This window comes from Caretta caretta, chromosome 24 (assembly GCF_965140235.1).
Source record: "Caretta caretta isolate rCarCar2 chromosome 24, rCarCar1.hap1, whole genome shotgun sequence".
Classification (NCBI taxonomy): domain Eukaryota; kingdom Metazoa; phylum Chordata; order Testudines; family Cheloniidae; genus Caretta; species Caretta caretta.
In genome coordinates this window covers 10826127-10845525 of record NC_134229.1, presented here as the reverse complement: position 1 = coordinate 10845525, position 19399 = coordinate 10826127, and the positions used below count along the sequence as shown (strand labels likewise).

Below are 19399 nucleotides of genomic sequence, written 5' to 3'. Positions count from 1 at the left end.
AAGTGGGGGGGTTGGATAGGAGGCATGGGCCAGGCCACGCCTGGCTGTTTGGGGAGGCACAGCCTCCCCTAACTGGCCCTCCATACAGTTTTGGAAACCTGATGTGGCCCTCAGGCCAAAAAGTTTGCCCGCCCCTGCTCTACTACATGGCTTTCCATGAAAATGTTGAACTAGTCTCTGTAGACACGGGAATTACATATCTGATTCCCCACAGGGAATTCCCCTCTTAACTTCATTATGTTTGCCCCTCCCTCAGTGTGGAGTGGACACGCACTCGTCTTTGTAAACTGAGCCGAGATTTTCCAAGCACTTCAACCAAAACCCACTGTTTTAAGTCAAATATAAAACAGGATTATTAACTACAGAAAGATCGATTTTAAGTGATTATAAGTCACAAGTGTCGAGATCAAAGTTGGTTACTTAAGAAATAAAAATAAATTCACAATCTGAGGTCTACAAACTAAGCAGTATTTGAATCAAGCAGTGTCTCACCCAGACAGATGTTACAAACAGGTCATGGATCCACAGTACACTGGCTGGGACTCTTTCCCGACTCAGAACCACCCTCCTCCAGTTCAAAGTCTTTGTCCTCCAGATGTGTTTCCAGGTGTTGAATTGTGGGGAGAGTGACTCCAAGTGATGATGTCACTTCCCCTCTTCTATAGTTTCTTCGCTGTGAGGTGGGTTAGTCCACCCCCAGGGCCTACACGACTCCTCCGAGAAGTCTCAAGGATAGTGGATTCTTTTCTTGATGGGTACTGATGAGTCATTAATCTACCCCATTGTTGTACCTAAAAGGCTGGTTGTGGGTTTTCCCAATCTCACAACTGTGATGGGGCAAGGCCAGATGGCTATAGAAAAGTACTGGGAGATAGATATATTAGCTCCAGGCTAAACACATCCCTGGTACCAGGATAAGTGAAATGGAAGCTGTTCCAGGTGAATTAAGACACCTGGGGCCAATTAAGAACTTTCCAGAAGGCAGGGAGAAGGCTAGGTTGATTGGGACACCTGAAGCCAATCCGGGGCTGGCTGAAACTAGTTAAAAGCCTGCCAGGCAGTCAAGTGGGTGTGCATGTCAGGAGCTGTGGGAGGAAGTTGCGCTGTTGGAGAGGCTGAGTAGTACACACCATATCAGGCACAAGGAAGGAGAACCTGAAGTAAGGGTGAAGTGGAGCTTGAGGAAGTGAAGGCTGCTGTGGGGGAAGTAGCCCAGGGAATTGTACATGTCATGTTTCTAAAAGGTCAGCTACCATAGCTGATACTATTAGAGTCCCTGGGCTGGAGCCCGGAGTAGAGGGTGGGCCTGGGCTCCCCCCCCCCCCACCTTTGCCCCCTGATTAATTACTGAGACTGGGAGACAACAGAGACTGTGCAAGGAAGGATAACTTCTCCTTACCTCCCTTGCTGGCTTATGTTAGGATATAGATATTCAGGCCTGCCTGTAAAGGCCTGTACTTTAAGAATTTAGGTGTATTCTTATCACTTGGCTAGTTAGAGGTATAAAAGAAAGAATCAAAATCACTGTCTGCCAATGTAAGGTCCTTCTCTTACTGTGACAGTCTGGGGCCCTGTTCTTAGGCTAAGGCCTTTGGCTAAGCGACAGAGGCAGCCATAAGCTGGGAAGCGACCGGTCACATCCTCACATTCCAAAGTAGTCACATGGAAAGAAGGTGCTATTGGGCTGTTAGGATACAATCCTGTCCTGATAGTGCCTATCAGCTCCAGAGAAAGGGAAGTGCCTAGAAAATGTAAAAGAAAACTTAGTTTGATAGCATCCTGTCTGGCAAGAACTCATTTATCAATACTGGGATGTGAAATCCTCACTTCTGTATTGTCTTGCCATTATAGTTCCCACTTTGCTATTGTTTGTCTGTATAATCTCTGTCTGGTTCTGTGATTGTTCCTGTCTGCTGTATAATTAATTTTGCTGGGTGTAAACTAATTAAGGTGGTGGGATATAATTGGTTACATAATCATGTTACAATATGTTAGGATTGGTTAGTTAAATTTTAGTAGAATGATTGGTTAAGGTATAGCTAAGAATATTACTATATAAATTAGGGGCAAACAGGAAGTAAGTTGGGATTCGGAAATAAGGAAAAGGAACTTGTATTTAAGCTTGCTGGAAGTTCACCCCAATAAACATCGAATTGTTTGCACCTTCGGACTTCGGGTATTGTTGCTCTCTGTTCATGTGAGAAGGACCAGGGAAGTGGGAGAGTGAAGGAATAAGCTCTCTAACAGCTTATGATAAAAATGGCTCAGTAGACTGTGACCCTTGTCTCTAGAGAAAGAAGGGTTACGTGGAGGGTCATGGTGAGCATCTGAGGCAAGCGAAATCCACCAGGAAATGTGGGACCCACGGAGGCAAGGACAGAGCTTTGTCACAACTGGTGTTAGCAGTGGGATTTCGTTCCCAGCGTGGTGGAAGAAAGAGGTTTAAAAAAAACAACAACAGTGCACTGGGGTTTTGGATTTTTTTTTTTTTGGTTTTTTTTTGTTTGCTTTGTACCACAAAGGAGGAGGTGGTCAGAGCTCTGGTACAAGCTACAGGAGCCCAGCAGGAGGCCACCCGGGTTCAGGCAATGGCACAACAGGAGTCTATGCGGCTACAGCAGGAAACCAATCAATTATTGATGAGCCAGGTGACCCAAGATCGTGCCCTCTTGAGAGTGGTGGTGGACCAGCTGAAGATCCTCACCATCCAGGCCCGGGGGTCCGACGGGACATGAACTCTGAGGGCCACTGGTTGTCTGCCAAAGATGACGTCAGGAGATGACGTAGAGGCATATCTCCTCTCATGTGAAAGGACAGCTCAGTGTGAGGTGTGGCCCCAGGAGCAGTGGGCCAGCATTCTCGCCCCTTTTTTGTGTGGAGAGGCCCAGAAGGCCTACTTTGACTTGCCTGCCACGGATGCCACTGACTATACCCGGCTGAAGGCAGAGATCCTAGCATGATCAGGGGTAACGGCAGCAGTAAGGGCCCAGAGGTTCCATGAGTGGAAATACCAGGAGAACAAACCCCCAAGGTCCCAGCTATTCGACCTCATACACCTCACGCGGAAGTGGTTACAGCCTGAGGTGTGCAGGCCAAAGGAGATTTTGGAGACCCTGGTCATAGACCATTACATGCGGGGACTGCCGCCAGATCTCGGCAAATGGGTAGGCCAGAACAGTCTGTCCACGGACGACGAGATGATCACACTGGTAGAAAGACGGATGACAGCCAGGGAACTGACCCGACTACCCAAGGAAGGCCCCTTTCGAAGCAAGCACCCAACCCCAACCCTGGAAGGTTGGGCAGCCAAACCCCTGGGGAGTTCTAGGTGGAAGAAGGGGGGGGCGAAAACCAGCAGGGACCCCAGAAGGAAGGGATTGGTCTGAGTGGGGGGAACCCCGGGACTAAACCCCCTAACCCCTGGGATAGGGGAGTGATTAAAAACAATTATAGATGTTATGCATGTGGGGAGTGGGGACATATAGCAGCACAGTGTCCCAGCACTGAGGAGCTTATGCAATGTAACTTGGGATTTGGGAGGACCCATGCTCCCTTAGCCACCTTGCGGGGGTCGCATTAGCCCCGCATAATTACACCAGGCCAGTGAGGATAAATGGGGCAGAGACTACAGCGCTTGTGGACTCTGGGAGCGCTATCACCCTCATATCGGGTAAGCTGGTAAAAAGTAGTCAGCTGCTACAAGCCAAACACGTAGCAGTGATGTGCATGCATGGGGCTGTGAGCCGTTACCCCACCATCCCAGTGGAGACAGAGGTTCAGGGAAACCCCATTGAGTTGACTGTGGGTGTAGTTACCTAAACTCCCATATCCTATAGTCATTGGGAGGGACTATCCAGGGTTTGATAATTTACTCCCCACGGAGAGGCTGGAGGGAGGTGGGGACCCTGAGGACAGTGACTCGTCACCAGGGGAATGTCAACCCCCAATGTTCGCTGAGATTTCTCAGGATCTGTTCTCAGCCCCCTGAAAGACCCGGAAGACAAAAAAAGAGAGGAAGGCTGCAAAGGCCTTGGGAACCCGGATCCTGACCCAGGGCCAGAAGACCTCCCTAGCAGGCAGATGGACGCGAGCAGCCAACAGAGAAACTTCCACCGCAAAAGGTGAGCCAGAGGCTACCCCCAGTCATGATGGCGGCGAGCTGTTGGAAGAAGCAAAAGCCGGCCCCTGGGAGCTTGGGCAGGTTAGTCCTGGGAGAGAGGCTTTTGGGCGGGACCAGGCAGATGAACCCCGATATGATAATGCCAGGAAAGAGGTGGCCGAGATCGATGGGATACCCGTGGATGGGACGGTCGGGGGTCCCAGACCTTACTTTATAGTGAAGAAAGATCTCCTGTACCGCGTGGTGCAAATGCAGGAGCAAGAGATACAACAACTTCTGGTGCCACGAAAACATCACAAAGCCATATTGAGTCTCGCCCACAGTCACCTGTTTGGAGGACACCTAGGGGTAGAGAAAACCCAGGCACGGATCCTGCGGAGGTTCTTCTGGCCAGGAGTACATGAAGATGTCCGGCGATACTGCACCTCTTGTCCAGAATGTCAGTTGCATAGCCCTCATCCACATTTGCGTGCTCCTTTGATACCTCTTCCAATAATAGAGGTTCCTTTCGAACGGATAGCCATGGATCTGGTAGGGCCCCTAGAGAAGACAGCTCGGGGCCACCAACATGTGCTTGTTGTACTGGACTATGCAACCCAGTACCCGGAAGCTGTCCCCCTACGCAACACAGCTTCCAAGGCAATAGCTAAGGAGCTAGTACAGATCTTTGCCCGGGTTGGGCTACCCAAGGAGATATTGACTGATCAAGGGACACCTTTCATATCCAAGTTGATGAAAGATCTCTGTTCATTGCTCCATGTACAAGCCCTATGGACCTCTGCATACCACCCGCAAACAGACGGCCTTGTGGAAAGGTTCAATAGGACCCTCAAGGCCATGATCAGGAAAGTGGTGAGCCGGGATGGGAAAGATTGGGTTACCCTATTGCCTTATCTCAAGTTCGCCATCTGGGAGGTTCCGCAAGCCTCCACAGGTTTCTCTCCATTCGAACTACTATATGGGCGCCACCCTCGGGGCATATTGGATATAGCCAGAGAAGCCTGGGAAGAGGAGCCAAATCCCAGAAGGAACATAGTTGAGCATGTACTGCAGATGAGAGATCAGATCAGCCTGAGTTACGCCCATTGTATGGGAACACTTGGAGAGAGCAAAGGAGACCCAACGAACCCATTATAAACACCAAGCGAAGCTTCGACGGTTCCATCCAGGGTGATGGTACTGGTGCCCACAGCAGAAAATAAACTGTTGGCCCAGTGGCAGGGACCCTACGAAGTAATCGAAGCCATGGGAGAGGTGAACTATAAGGTGCGGCAGCCAGGCCACCGGAAATCAGAGCAAATTTACCACATCAATCTTCTAAAACCTTGGCATGATCAAGAGGCATGCTTAGTCATGCAGGAGACCCTTCCCCAGGAGGATAACTTACACGACCAAGTGAGGATATCATCCGACTTGACGCCGATCCAAAAGATCGAGGCAGCCGACATGATTAATTGCAACCAAGATGTGTTCTCTACAAAACCAGGGTGGATGACTGAGACCTATCACCATATCCGCACGATCCCTGGAGCCAAGGTAACATTGAGACCCTATTGAATCCCAGCAGCCAAAAGAGAAGAAATCAAGGCCGAAGTAAAGAAAATGTTAGAATTAGGGTTTATTGAAGAATCTTACAGTCAGTGGTCCAGGTTCTAGTGCCTAAACCTGATGGTACCATGAGATTCTGTAATGACTTTCGCCGACTGAATGAAACATCCCAGTTTGACGCATACCCCATACCACGCATCGACGAACTGGTTGACCGACTGGGTAGTGCCCGATTCTTGACTACACTGGATCTGACAAAAGGGTACTGGCAGATTCCTCTGACTAAAGAAGCTAAAGAAAAGAAAGCATTCTCCACCCCAGATGGGCTATTCCAGTACACTGTGCTCCCTTTTGGGCTACATGGGGCCCCAGCCACATTCCAGTGCCTCATGGATAAGCTGCTGCGCCCCCATACTAGTTATGCAGCTGCATTCCTAGATGATGTCATCATCCATACGCCAGACTGGGGAACCCACTTGGAGAAAGTTGAGGCAGTACTGCGCACCTTAAGGCAGGTTGGCCTCACTGCTAATCCCGCTAAATGCGCCATAGGGCTAGCAGAGGCAAGGTACCTGGAATATATTGTGGGAAGGGGCATAGTGAAGCCCCAAACGAATAAGCTAGAGGCAATTCAAAACTGGCCTCAGCTGACCCGAAAGAAGCAGGTCTGTGCGTTCCTAGGCATGGTAGGCTACTACCAACATTTTATTCCCCACTTCGCCACTAGGGCAAGTCCCCTAATGGACCTGGTGAAGGCCCAAGGTCCAGACATGGTAAAGTGGACCAATGCAGCGGAGGGGGCATTCACAGACCTTCGGATGACCCTCTGTAATGACCCCGTACTCATAGCTCCAGAGTTTAACAGGGAATTTATTTTACAAACAGACGCTTCTGAGATGGGGTTGGGGGCAGTTCTGTTGCAAATGGTGGGAGAAGAGGAACACACGATCCTCTACCTAAGCAGAAAGCTGCTCCCAAGAGAACAGAAATACCCAGTAGTCGAGAGAGAATGCCTTGCTGTCAAATGGGCTATGGAGACACTGCGTTATTACCTCTTAGGCCGGCGATTTACTCTTGTGACGGACCGTGCACCCCTGCAGATTTCGCTAGCGTCAGACGCTCACTGTGACCCTGCATGTAACCCTTCTCTCTCTAGAGACAAGGGTCACAGTCTACTGAGCCATTTTCATCATAAGCCAGTGAGGGAGGTGAGGAGAAGTTATCCTTCCTTGCACAGTCTCTGTTGTCTCCCAGTCTCAGTAATTAATCAGGGGGCAAAGGTGGGGGGAGGAGCCCGGGCCCACCCTCTACTCCGGGTTCCAGCCCAGGAACCCTAATAGTATCAGCTATGGTAGCTGACCTTTTAGAAACATGACATGTACAATTCCCTGGGCTACATCCCCCACAGCAGCCCTCACTTCCTCAAGCTCCACTTCACCCTTAATTCAGGTTCTCCTTCCTTGTGCCTGATATGGTGTGTACTGCTCAGTCTCTCCAACAGCACAACTTCCTCCCACAGCTCCTGACATGCACACCCACCTGAGTGCCTGGGAGGCTTTTAACTAGTTTCAGCCAGCCCCGGATTGGCTTCAGGTGTCCCAATCAACCTAGCCTTCTCCCTGCCTTCTGGAAAGTTCTTAATTGGCCCCAGGTGTCTTAATTGACCTGGAGCAGCTTCCATTTCACTTATCCTGGTACCAGGGATTTGTTTAGCCTGGAGCTAATATATCTATCTCCCACTACTTTTCTATAGCCATCTGGCCTTGCCCCATCACACTTAGGACTTTACACTGGTATAGCTACATATTTTAGGGGTGTGAAAAATCCACACCCCTGAGAGACGGCGCTACAGCGACCTAACCCCTGGAGAGAAAAGTGCTAGGTCGACAGAAGAATTCCTCCATCAACCTAGCTATCACCTTTGGGGAGCTGGATTACCTTCGCCGACAGGAGAACCCCTCCCATCTACATAGGTAGTGTTTACACTGAAGCAGAGCAGTGGTTCTGTAGCATTGTAAGTGTAGACATACCCCAAGAAAGGCAAGGGTGGTGATAGGAGGCTGCTAACCTGCCTCTGGGGTGCTGCGGGGGGTGTTCATTAATATCAGGAAGTTGAGCTATGATCACTCATTGACAGAGTCAGCGTCCAGGGAGAGGTGAGGAAAAAGCAGCATATTTTAGAGAATGGAGGAGGCTTGCAAAGGATTTATATGGCAGCCCCAGCCCTCTACACCCAGTTCACCCAAACTCCAGCCTGGTCCTATCCACCAGGGCTGTGCTGAGTATGACTCGGTGGCTGAGCCCCGCAGGTCTTTGGGGTACAGGACTGTGGAGGTCCTCAGCCCCCTTCAGGATGGAGTGGGAAGGTTCCCTACCTGCCTGGCCTTGGTGGGGGATGGGTGGTTAATGCTGGCTGCTGCGGTTTGGCGCATCGGCGCCCCCTACGTGAGACACCGAGAAGTGAAGTGACTGAACCCGCTGCCAGGCCGTGAGCCAATGGCAGAGCCAGGCACTGACCCCAGGAGTCCTGGCTCCCCGCTGTCTGTTCTTACCAATACCTATCGCCCAACACAGACCCTGCCACCACCTCTGGTCCTCTGCATCCGCCCCTCCCACCTCCTGCTCCTTCCAACAACATGGCCCCTGACTCTTCCCCCTCCCCTGCCACCTGTCACCCCCCCCCCCCCCCACCCCATCCTCCCTCCTCTCTAACATTGACTTCTGGCTCTCTTGGCCTCAGCCCCTCCCAGCTATTAGCCTTTCTCTGCCCCTCTCCTTTCATCGGCTGCTGCCTTTTGGCCTGTTTCCCTCACAACAAGAGTGTGCCTTGTTCTCCCCACCTTAACAGCCCCCGCACGCCACCCCTGCAGTTACCGGTCCGTCCACCTTTGCTTCACTGTTAAACACTGAACACCACAGTTACAACCGCTGCCTGGAGCTCCTCTCCTGCACCTCCACCTCCTGCCCCCTCAGCTGCCTTCCACCCCCTCTGCTCCACTGGACCTGCTCTCCCCACGGCCTCCAACAGCCACTCCTGGCCAAACCTCAGGGCCTGGGCACACCCTGCTGGGCATACCAGGCTCTGCTGCTTTGGACGAGGACACCCTCTTGCTGGAATTCTTACTCTTCCTGGGCTTCCCTGCCTCTTTCTTCCCTGCCGCTCTGACTGGAGCATCATCGTCTCATTTGGTGCATGGCTGTGCCTCCTTCTTACCCGTCTCTGGGAGACTGGCACAGGGCTCCAAGCCAGCTCCCATCTCTTCTTCCCCCTCACCCTTTCTCTGGGTGTTCTGATCTTCTCACACGATTCCATCTAGCTCCTATGTGCTGATGAACCCCTGCTCTGACTTTCCACGACTCCCTCCATCGCAGGCTGACTCTGACCTTGCTCCCAGGAGATCTTGCTATCAGCTTCACCGTAACATGGCCTCAACTGAACTTCTGCTCTTTCCTCTCCAATCTCCTGGATCTCTTCCAACTTGTCCTAGCTGAGAACATCACTCTCCTCCTTGTCTCCCGTTAGCCCCTTCCTCTCTCTTGTCCCATCCATCTCAGTGTGTCTGAAGCTTGGTGCTTCTCCCTCCAGAACATTTCTAAGATTTCTCCTTTTCTTTCAGACAGCCAAACCCATCATCCACTCCTGCGCCAGAGCCTGGTTGGTTTGTTATAAGAACATAGGAATGTCCATACTGGGTCAGACCAATGGTCCACCTAGCTCAGTATCCTGTCTTCCAACAGCAGCCAACGCCAGGTGCTTCAGAGGGAATGAAGAAACCAGGGAATCATCTGTCTATAACCACCTCCTCTCCCTAAGTCCCACATTGCCCCATTTCAACCAATTCAAAACACAGCTGCTGTGATCACCTGCCTGCTTTCTGCTCTGACCCCCTCTTTGAATATATCAACACCACATTTCATTGCAGTCAAAATCCAGATGTCATGTGCTCGTCTTCAAGGCCCTTTGCAGACCTATGTGTTCGCTCTTGTCTCTTCTCGCAGTACCTCTGGCCTCCTCTGCTTTGCCTATGGGGCCGGGTCCATCCATCTTGTTCCCAGCTCTTTGCACAAATGTCTCCATACCTTCTTTTCTGCAGGAAAGTCACTAATGTCTCCTTTAAATCCCTCCCACAGGCACCCCTCCCACTATACCTACAAAAAATCAGGGAGGCTGAGTAGAGTGACACATGAGGGGAGGTAGCACTTAGTTAATACAGTAATAATAATGATAATTAGTGGTATCATTGCGGAATGTGGCAGCGGAGAGAAGCTCTAGTCATGGAGCAGGACTGTATTGTACAAACACAGAACAGAAAGACAGTCCCTGCCCCAAAGACCTTGCAATCTAACAGCTTGTCTACATGGGGTGGGGTGGGGTTATGAGACAAGAGGGCAATACAAATTATGAGAGACAGAGGAGCACAAATGAGCATGACCTGTTCGCATGACAGGCCGCAGTCTCATTCATGAGATGATGCTGGAATTAAAAGTAATATTGTCAAATGAAAGTTGATATACAGCTGCAATGGATGTGCGTTACTGTGTCACTCAACCTTTGCTACCCTCGCTGCCTTAGACTGTAAACTCTTTGGGACAGGGATGTGTCTTCATATGTGTTTGTACAGTATCTAGCTGAAGGAGGAATGTTCCGGATGGGGCCTCTGGGAGCTACTGCACTATACAAATAACACACTCCTCCTCCCTGGTATCCTTCCAGGACCAGGTACTCCTAATAATGATGCACTAGTACATTTCTCGAATGCCTTTTATTCCAAAGATCTTGACATACCACATTCTTATAGGCCCCTGGACATGCAGTCACCTCTGGGGTGGAGGGTGTCAACTGAGAGCAGCACAGCATGCTGCAAATCAGGGGGGAAGAGAAACTTTCCCCAAGGACAGAAGGGCTAGCACAGCTCCTCTTACACAAAAGAGCCAGGGGAGCTGTCATGTCCATGCAGAGCAGCGAGGGCTGGGACAGACTAAGATGAGTTGGTGGCCAGAGTATGAACCTGCAATTCCAGAGGATCTCGGAGTTTAGATCACTAAACCATCCTCTCCCATTTCAGCAAAGAGCATCAGATGGAAGGAAACCTTGCTCTGTCTCTTAATAAATGCATCTGAAAGCTTGGACCAGTAAATAGCAGAGGTTGGAGTTCATTTTAAAGAGGGAGGGGTGATTCACCTCGAGAAAAATCACCCATCCAAAATATCCTTCTTGAGGGCACTGAAGAGTTGCTTTTAATTGACAGTCAGGAGGAATTTACTGGCCCGCTTCATGTGTCTATACTCAGCTGCAGAGCAACAAAATTGACCAACATGCCAGGGCCAGAATGAGACAGGAAATCGTGGTCACTTTGCCTGCTCAAAGCTCTCTTCCGGCTTTTTCACTGAAGCCTATTTCAGGCCCTGCATTACTTTTGTTTCCCCTTCATTTCTGATAACGTTACAGGAACAGGATGTTTGGCTTGGAGCTGTCAAACCAAATGCAAACCAGTGGTAATCACGAAAGACTCAGCCAGCCTGGGAAAGGCTTGGCATCCTAGGTCCATTCATCTTCTCCCCGCTGCCTTTCTCCAGCCTTGCAGAGCTGCTGAGTCAGAGTAGTAGCTCCCACAGGCAGCAGGTCTGTAAGCCAGACTCCAGAGAACTTGCTTAACATGTTGTGCCAGGACTGAGCGCCCATGCTCAGGGACCATTTGGCTGGTCAAGGACTAAGGGTCCAATCCTGTTGCCATTAAAGTCCATGGGAACTTTGGCACTGACTTCAAGATGAGCCAAATCAGTCCCTTAAAGAGGTCCTGCCCCTGTTTGTGCTCACAGCAGTACAGCCTTGGGCTGCAGTCTCATCAGATTTCACCAGCAAAACAAAGTTAATGTGGTGGTGAGACCCGCCCAGGGAAAACTCAGCTGGTACTGGAAACGGAAGGAGTGACTCAGGCTCCTTTCTCTGAGTCAACACTGGAGAAAAGCCCAGCATGGTGTCAGGGTTTGGTGTCATGAACCTAATGGATGAAATCAAGGTCTGGATCACTTGCAATTCCCATTAAAGAGCTAACAGGATTTTTCTCAAGAGGAGGGGATATGAAGTCAGTGTCCTGGCCGTATTCCACCTTGGGCAATTTGCAATCAGCTTCCTGAAATAGTTTAAATTGGATACAGGATCCATCATCCCTTTCTGTCCTAAGCCATTGTGCAGTGTTGCTTTGTGCTATTAACAGCTGCTGTGTCCTACCCCAGAGTTTATGCGTGCAATCTGCAAAGTCCTTTCATACCTTTTAGGATGCAAGGTGGCGTATAAATGCAGGATATTGCTGTTAGGGACAAGTTTCAAAAGGATGCACCCCCCACCCCCAACACCCACACCCCTCTGAGTGATTGCCTTTTAGAGGGAACCTTATTAACCCTGGACAGAGCATCCTGCAGGTCCCCAGCCAGATTCATCCTATTCCCCACTGGTACATGAAGTGTGAGCAGAGTGAGGGGAAATGGGAAGTCGGCCCCCTCCCCCTTCTCCTCTCATATGCTCCCCTCTCTAATCTAACCTCCCTCTCTGCGAGTCACTGGGACTCCCCTTGCATTGCGCAGGTCCCTGTCCTGCCAGAGGCTGAGCCCAGTGCTGAGTGCTCCTGGTGGGAGGGAGGGGTTAACGCCCAGGATGCACGTGTGTCCACTGCTCAGCATAAGGTCTCACAGGTAGTTTAATTACCTCTGGCCTGAGGCCAGGTCTGTCCACAGTTCTTGTCCTGGCACAGTAGAACCTCCGAGTTACGAACACCTCGCGAATGGAGGTGGTTCGTAACTCTGAACAAAACATTGTCGTTATTCTTTCAAAAGTTTACAGCTGAACCGTGACTGCTTCGCAACTTTACCATGCGGAAGAAAAATGCTGCTTTCCCTTTTTTTAAAGTAGTTTACTTTTAACACAGGACTGTACTGTACTTGCTGTCCCGGCTGCTGCCTGAGTGCATACTTCCCGTTCCAAATACGGTGTGTGGCTGACCGGTCAGTTCTCAACTCCAGTGTTGGTCACTCTGAGGCTCTGTATAACTCTTGGGGTAGAAGTGGCCCGCTCACCAGAAGAGTTATACAGGGACACGCCTAGTGTATACTAATGTAAAGGGGCCCTCTAGTGGTCTATTTGATTCCCCTTCCCATATGGGAATAGCTATACGTACCTTTATAGAGGCCCACGCTAGTAGGGGTTCATTTGGTCATTCAAAGGATTGAGACGATTGTGCTTTCGGGTATGTCTTGCTGGGTGATGAATGTGAAAAAGAAAGCACTGAAAGGCAGGGCTCTGGTGCCAATGAAAGAAACGCTAATAAAGAAAAGAAAAGAAAAGAAAAGAAAAGAAAAGGCGTTGGAGTGTAGGCCAGACTTGACGTGAGCAATTAACGTGGGGGAGGCGTGTAAAACAAGATTAGGGAGGTAAGTAGATCGCCAGCCTGAACACACAATGTCTGTGCCAACTAAGGGCTTGTGTACACTCATGGGTGGCCAGTGGAGCCCCCCTTAGGGGAGGCTAGCCCCCGGCTCTGCCCCTTCCGCCCGGGCCCCTCCCCCGCAGTCGGAGCCCTGAGCCTCCCCCACACTGCCCAGAGGTGCCCCAAGGACCCCCGCCCACCTGCCTGGAGCTGCCCTGGGCCAGCCACAGCCGTGCCACACCTCCCCTCTCCAGAGCTCAAGCTGCTGCAGGAAAAGCCTCTCACTCTTGTCTGAAGAAGCTTTGAGATGCCCCATACAGGTTCTGGGGCAGCTGAGGAGTTGGTATGTGTTACTCAGCTTCTGGGGCTCAGCAGTAATCTCTCTGGAATCCAGGGAGATGACTGATGAACCCAGGAAACTGAATAGCAGACACTGCCTCCTCAGCCACCCTGGAAGCTGCATGTGGCATAATAAAGCAAAAACTCCCCTAACCTATTATACCCGCCACCCATGTGTACACTTCAAATGCTACAGTCGCACAGCTGCACTGCTGAAGTGCTTCAGTGTAGACACACCCTATGCCAGCAGGAGGAGACTTGGTCAATGGCCAGGGCTCGTGGGTGCTACCGTAATGCACCTAATAACTAACGTACAGCGCCTAGCTCCATGGGGTCCTGTTCCACAGCTGTGGCTCCTGGGCGCTGCCAGGCATCTTCTCACCATCCAGGGCCTGATTCCCCGTTACACCAAGGCCTCTTTGCAATGCTCTGGCAGGGGAAAGGAGCCTTGGAGTGGGTCCCCTTTGCAGGAAACAAGCCCCGTGGGGCACAAACCCTGTTTTGCAGGTCATTTTTAATTTCACTTCTAACTCCCTGGTTAGTTAATTAAGGCTCATTAAGAGCTTGCAGAGGCTCAGGTGAAATGGACGATTTAAGTGCAGCGTTATGGTTTGAAGGAGAAGAGTCACTAACTGTTTTGTTTGTACCTTCCCTGCTCTGTCCTGTCTTATGCACATATTGGGCGGAGGGATACCCATTTTATGTCGAATGGGCGAAGGGTTACCCTTTATGCAAATCAGTGATGAGTCTGGTGGCACCACAGCCAGTGACATCACATAAGAAGGCACAGGCAGCCAATCAGCATGTGGCTATAAGATGTGATCATATTCTGTGGCAGACACCCCCGGGGATAAGACGTTGGGGGACCCTCAGACAGAGCTGGGGACAGAGGCCGGCCCAGTGGGAATGGGAGTAACTTGCCCTGAGGTGCGGGAAGAAGCCTGTTCCCTGCTGGTGTATTAAACAACCCTCGCCAGAACCATCTCTGCACCCAGAGCTCCCTTGGGAGGGCAGGTGGGTGAGGGAACTGAGTGGCTGGGAGTGAGGACACTTGGGTTCGATGTACAGCTCTGGGAGGGGAGTGAGGTCTAGTGGTTAGATCAGGGTGGGACGTTCACCTTTGATAATGTAACTGTCAGAGTAAGGGATCCTCGCTCAGTCCGAGCCTCAGTTTCCATCTTCTCTCAGCCCCACTGGGAGTCACCAACTTCCTCCTTGATGGCTCTGCCCCATTCTGTGGCACTGGCCTTGGTGAAAAGTTCCTCCTTGCTCATTACTTCACATGACAATTTGGTGCAGCAGAAATGGCTTCACTTCTGCTCTTGCTTCAAGCCCACGCCCTTCCCCCAAGCCAGCCCATGCTGGCATCTGATGCTCTTGGAAGCCAGAGGAGATGGAGGCTGGGAGAGGGGATCCCTGCTGAGTGGAGGTCTGGAACAGAGGAAGAGGGAGGAGCTGTGATAGCCCAGGCCGGAGGAGATGGAGGCCTGAGTGGGAATCTCAGCTGAGGGGGAGCTGGATTTCTGGGAGGTCAGAGGGGTGCCATTGGCTGGGCCAGAGAAGATGGAGGCTGGGATGGGGCTGGGTCTCTGGGAGGAGCTGCCTAGAGACAAAGACCTAGACGAGGGTTTCAGCGGTTCAGCATTCCCAGGAACTCACACAAGAACTGGCCTTTCCCTCTTTAAGGCAGGGGCTGCAGCAGCTTGCCGGAGCCGACATGGCCTCCAGTGAGGGCATCATCAAGCTGTCGGGGGAGGAGCTGGAGGCCCTTAAAGCTGCCTTTGAGGAGGGGAACCTCGCCGGAGTGGCCTCCAGGCTGCAGGAGATGCTGGAGTCGCTGGAGAGCATCCAGCTGGACGTGGGCATCACGGGTGAGACCGGCTCCGGAAAGTCGTCCTTCATCAACGCCCTGCGGGGCCTGGGTGATGAGGATGCAGGTGCCGCCTGCACCGGTGTGGTGGAGACCACCAGGGAGCCGACTCCATACCAGCATCCCCGGTACCCCAACTTGACCATCTGGTACCTGCCAGGGATCGGCACACCCAATTTCCATCCCGACGCCTACCTGGAACAGGTCGGCTTCTCACGCTACGACATCTTCTTCATCATTGCCTCGCAGCGCTTCACCGCCAACCACGCTGCTCTGGCCTGCCTCATCCAGGCCATGGACAAGAGCTTCTACTTTGTCCGCTCCAAGGTGGACGTGGACCTGGATTCCTCCCTCAGGCGCCGGCCATCCAGCTACAGTGAGGTGGGGGTGCTGCAGGAGATCCGGCAGAACTGCTTGGAGGGTCTGCAGGCCCAAGGCATCCGCTCACCCCAGGTCTTCCTCCTCTCAGCCTTTGATTTCAGCAAGTACGACTTCCACCTCCTGGGGGAGACTCTGGAGAGGGAGTTGAGCCACCACAAGCAGCATGCCTTCCTGATGGCCCTGCCCAACCCTGCACATCCTGGAGAAGAAGAAGGCTGCCATGCTGAAGCAGATGTGGCTGGTCTCCACTGTGGCATGCGGTGTCCACGCCGCGCCCATCCCAGGGCTCCTGATCTCCTGCGATGTGGACGTCCTCGCCAGGACCCTGCAAGGTTACTAAAACAGTTAGTGACTCTTCTCCTTCAAACCATAACGCTGCACTTAAATCGTCCATTTCACCTGAGCGTCTGCAAGCTCTTAATGAGCCTTAATTAACTAACCACGGAGTTACAAGTGAAATTAAAAGTGACCTGCAAAACAGGGTTTGTGCCAGGTCGGCCTGGACGACGACTCTCTGGAGAAGCTGGCGGCAGAAGTGGGGCAGCCGGTGGGACAGATGAAGGCTGTTATCAGGGCATCACTGTCCAAGGAGATCTCCAGTAGCCTGGTGGTGCAGCTGCTGATTCAGGCAGGTGGCAAGGTGCCAAAGCTATCCAAGGAGGTGCTGCACTCTGTCCCTGTGCTGGATTCCAGGGCATCTGGAGCACTGTCTTTTGCTACCACTTACAAGATGCTGAGGAGTTTCATGGATGAGGTGACTGCCAATGTCCAGAGGGTGCTGATCAAAGCCTTCGAAGTGGATGCTGAGAAATGAGCCAGAGAGGAGGAGAGAGAAAGATCAAGACACCTTCTATGGAGGGAAGTGGAGACAGGACCCCAACATCCCCAGGAAATCCCCTGAGCTTCCTACCAAATGTCAGAATTTCATTCCCTAGCTGGATAGAAAATACAGCAATGAATTTCTAAAGATTCTGTTGCAGTTGTTACTTTGCTTTTTAAACCTCAAATATCAGATCTGGTTCTCCTCTCACTGACACTGGTGCAAACCGTAAATCCATTGTAAATATGTTGTCATAAACTGGGGTATCGCCACTATAAGTAAACACCTAATTGTAAAATGGGCATAACTCTGTTGTAAACACTATTGTAAACGAGGAGGAACTCTGGTGTAAACTGGGAGGAACTCCATTGTACATACATAGTTTAAAGCTGTGCGGAGCGCCATTAGAAGAAAACCAGAGGCAGATTTTAAGTGAGTACATGCAGTGAGGCACAAAAATCAGAAATGGTTACAAGAAAAATAAAGATAAAACACTTACTAGTGTTTAATTTACCAAACTGTATTAGATTCAAGCAAAGTTTCTCTCCACATGCTCCAGCAGATTACTGACCAAACTCTCAGGTCAGGAGCTCTCCTCTGGAGTCCAACGGCTGTTCTCCTTTGTCTTCTTAGATATGATGCCAGAGACAGACAGGGAGAGAGAAGAGGGGTGTCTTGGGGTGCCTGCCCCTTCTTTTTATTGTCCTGCCCCCCTTTGAGAAGCATTTCCAGCTGGGAGCAAGGCGATAGGCAGGCTGGTGGGGAAAGAAACTTTCATACTGTTTCTTCGCTACGCTGTAGATTTTTGTCCCTGCCCACTTCCTCGCCAAAGAATGGCCACTTAGCAGGTATGTCCGTCAGCCTTGTTGACAGATGGCTGAGGCGTCAGTTTGCCCTTTGTCTCTGAGGAATTGTTTAGCCGCTCCCCGGACTAATTTGGGAAACACACTTCACTCATGATTTCAGATTATGTCCATAACTTTACATATAATGCTGCCACGTGCATTTTGCCATGATATTACTGATCAGCAAGTTATCAGGTTTTAAATGATACTTCACAAGGCATACCTTGTACTGACACTCTTACAATAGTCTGTAGGGTGTGAACACTGGCATTTTCTGTCACAATGGGGCACTGACACAACCCACACATTGAGACACATGGGACTAAGGGATGCTGGTGAGTGGACAGTGGGGACTGGAGCAGAAAGGGTCTTGTACGGCAAAGAGGAGGCTGTGTGATCCTGTGGGGAATGGAAGCCAGGGGATCTAGATTCCAATCCCAACTCTATCACTGACCTGCTGGGTGACCATGGGAAGTCCCTTCCAGTCTTTGTGCCTCAGTTTTTCTCTGTAAATTGGAATAATGATGCTGATTCCTTTTGGAAAGCACAGCACTTCTGATCTGGGGATAACACACGCTGTACAAAAGTGAACCATTCTAACTGAAAGATGAAAAATGACAAATTAAATAAATTCTTCTGATTGTTCTTAGTGGCCGGAGTCATTTCTGAATATCAAGTATGTGATGGTGTGGGAATGTTCCATAATATTTTGTATTAATATTGTGTGTGCCTCAGTTTCCCCTATGTGGTGCATTGCTAACTAGGTAGTGGGAAAAGGTTGTTTGCTCTTTGCAGAGACCCAGTGATACAGGCATGACTGATGTCTAGCTGTTTGGAGCCTGGGGCCCCAAGCCCATTGAGAGTCTGAGAAGACAATGGCCACTCCAATTGCCCAGACATTTGGAACCTAGTAATTAAAAACCATAGATGGCCCACCCTCCACAAGAAGCCAGCCAGGTGTGACCAGCTGGAGAACAAAGGGCTAAGGAGGTGAGGTCAGGCGACAATGTTTGCCCAGGAACCAGTGGTGCAAGTAGAAATCATTTCTTACTGGTATTGCACTCATGGGAGGGACACAAGGGAGGGCACGTGACCTCCCCGTGTGACCCTCCATGTGACTCCTTCCCACCCTGCCCCCATGCTCTCCCCGTCCCCTCTGACACCCCCCTTACCTGTCTAAAATTTTACAACTGTATCTCTTAAACAGATACAGTTGTAAAATGATGCTTTGGGCCCCTGGTCCTACCTGTACTTCCAGGAGTCATTGAGGACCCAACAGCAACCCAAATTGAAAACTTCTTAAATGAAAGATGGATAGGAAGAACAGTCACCCCACTTTCCCTTAACACACTATCTGTGCCTCCCTTATGTCCAAACTAAGCTTCTGCCAGCTTGCCTTTATCTAAGTATTGCTCTCCGCCAGGCACTAGGAAAGCAAAGATGTGGCGCCATCTGGGTTTGATGGAAAAGAGGCATAGAACTGTGTGTGCCATGTACATCTTGATAATACTACAGCCCAAATTATTTTATCATTTTCCTCAGCATGACATACAGGAGGGGCAATCAAAATCAGCCTGGCAGAACATGCATGAGAACTGTCTCTGGACAGATAAGCAATTGATCAAAATACATTCTCTGATCTCTTGGGGCCAAATCCTGTTCCCATTGAGATCAAAAGGAGTGTTGCTATTGAGTTCAATGGGAATAGGCTTTGACAGTTGGAGAGGAAAGAACAAAACCACTCAAGCAAGGGCTATGTTGCTTATACCGCCGGTATCAAAGGCTGCTGAGTCATGTGAGAAAGTCAGCAGATATCTGATCTTTGTCCATTGCAAGGGAGAAATCAGCAATCAATGAGGCTAGAACAGTCTCTGTACCATGTCCAACTCATAAATCCTTCTGCAAAGGATCAAGGAGATATGAAGGCTCCAGACTACCTTAAAGTCCTCAGTCCCTTGCTTAGAATGCCCCTATTAGTATATGTTCATAGTCCAGAGGCTGGAGCAGGAAAGAAGCCAGAGCAGGAAAGAGGCAAAATGGATACGTTTCCAG

The 19399-nt window shown here is 50.6% G+C and overlaps 1 long non-coding RNA gene and 1 pseudogene across 1 annotated transcript; one reads left to right on the top strand and one right to left on the bottom strand.

Moving 5' to 3' along the window:
- Positions 1-10300: 10300 nt before the first annotated feature.
- On the bottom strand, positions 10301-17940 carry LOC142070010 (uncharacterized). The gene is made up of 4 exons (XR_012665980.1): positions 17002-17940; positions 16410-16485; positions 12844-12986; positions 10301-11670 (listed from the first exon to the last, which is right to left on the bottom strand). It is a non-coding gene; the product is annotated as an uncharacterized LOC142070010 (long non-coding RNA).
- On the top strand, positions 15062-16496 carry LOC125625811 (interferon-inducible GTPase 5-like; annotated as a pseudogene).
- Positions 17941-19399: the final 1459 nt, after the last annotated feature.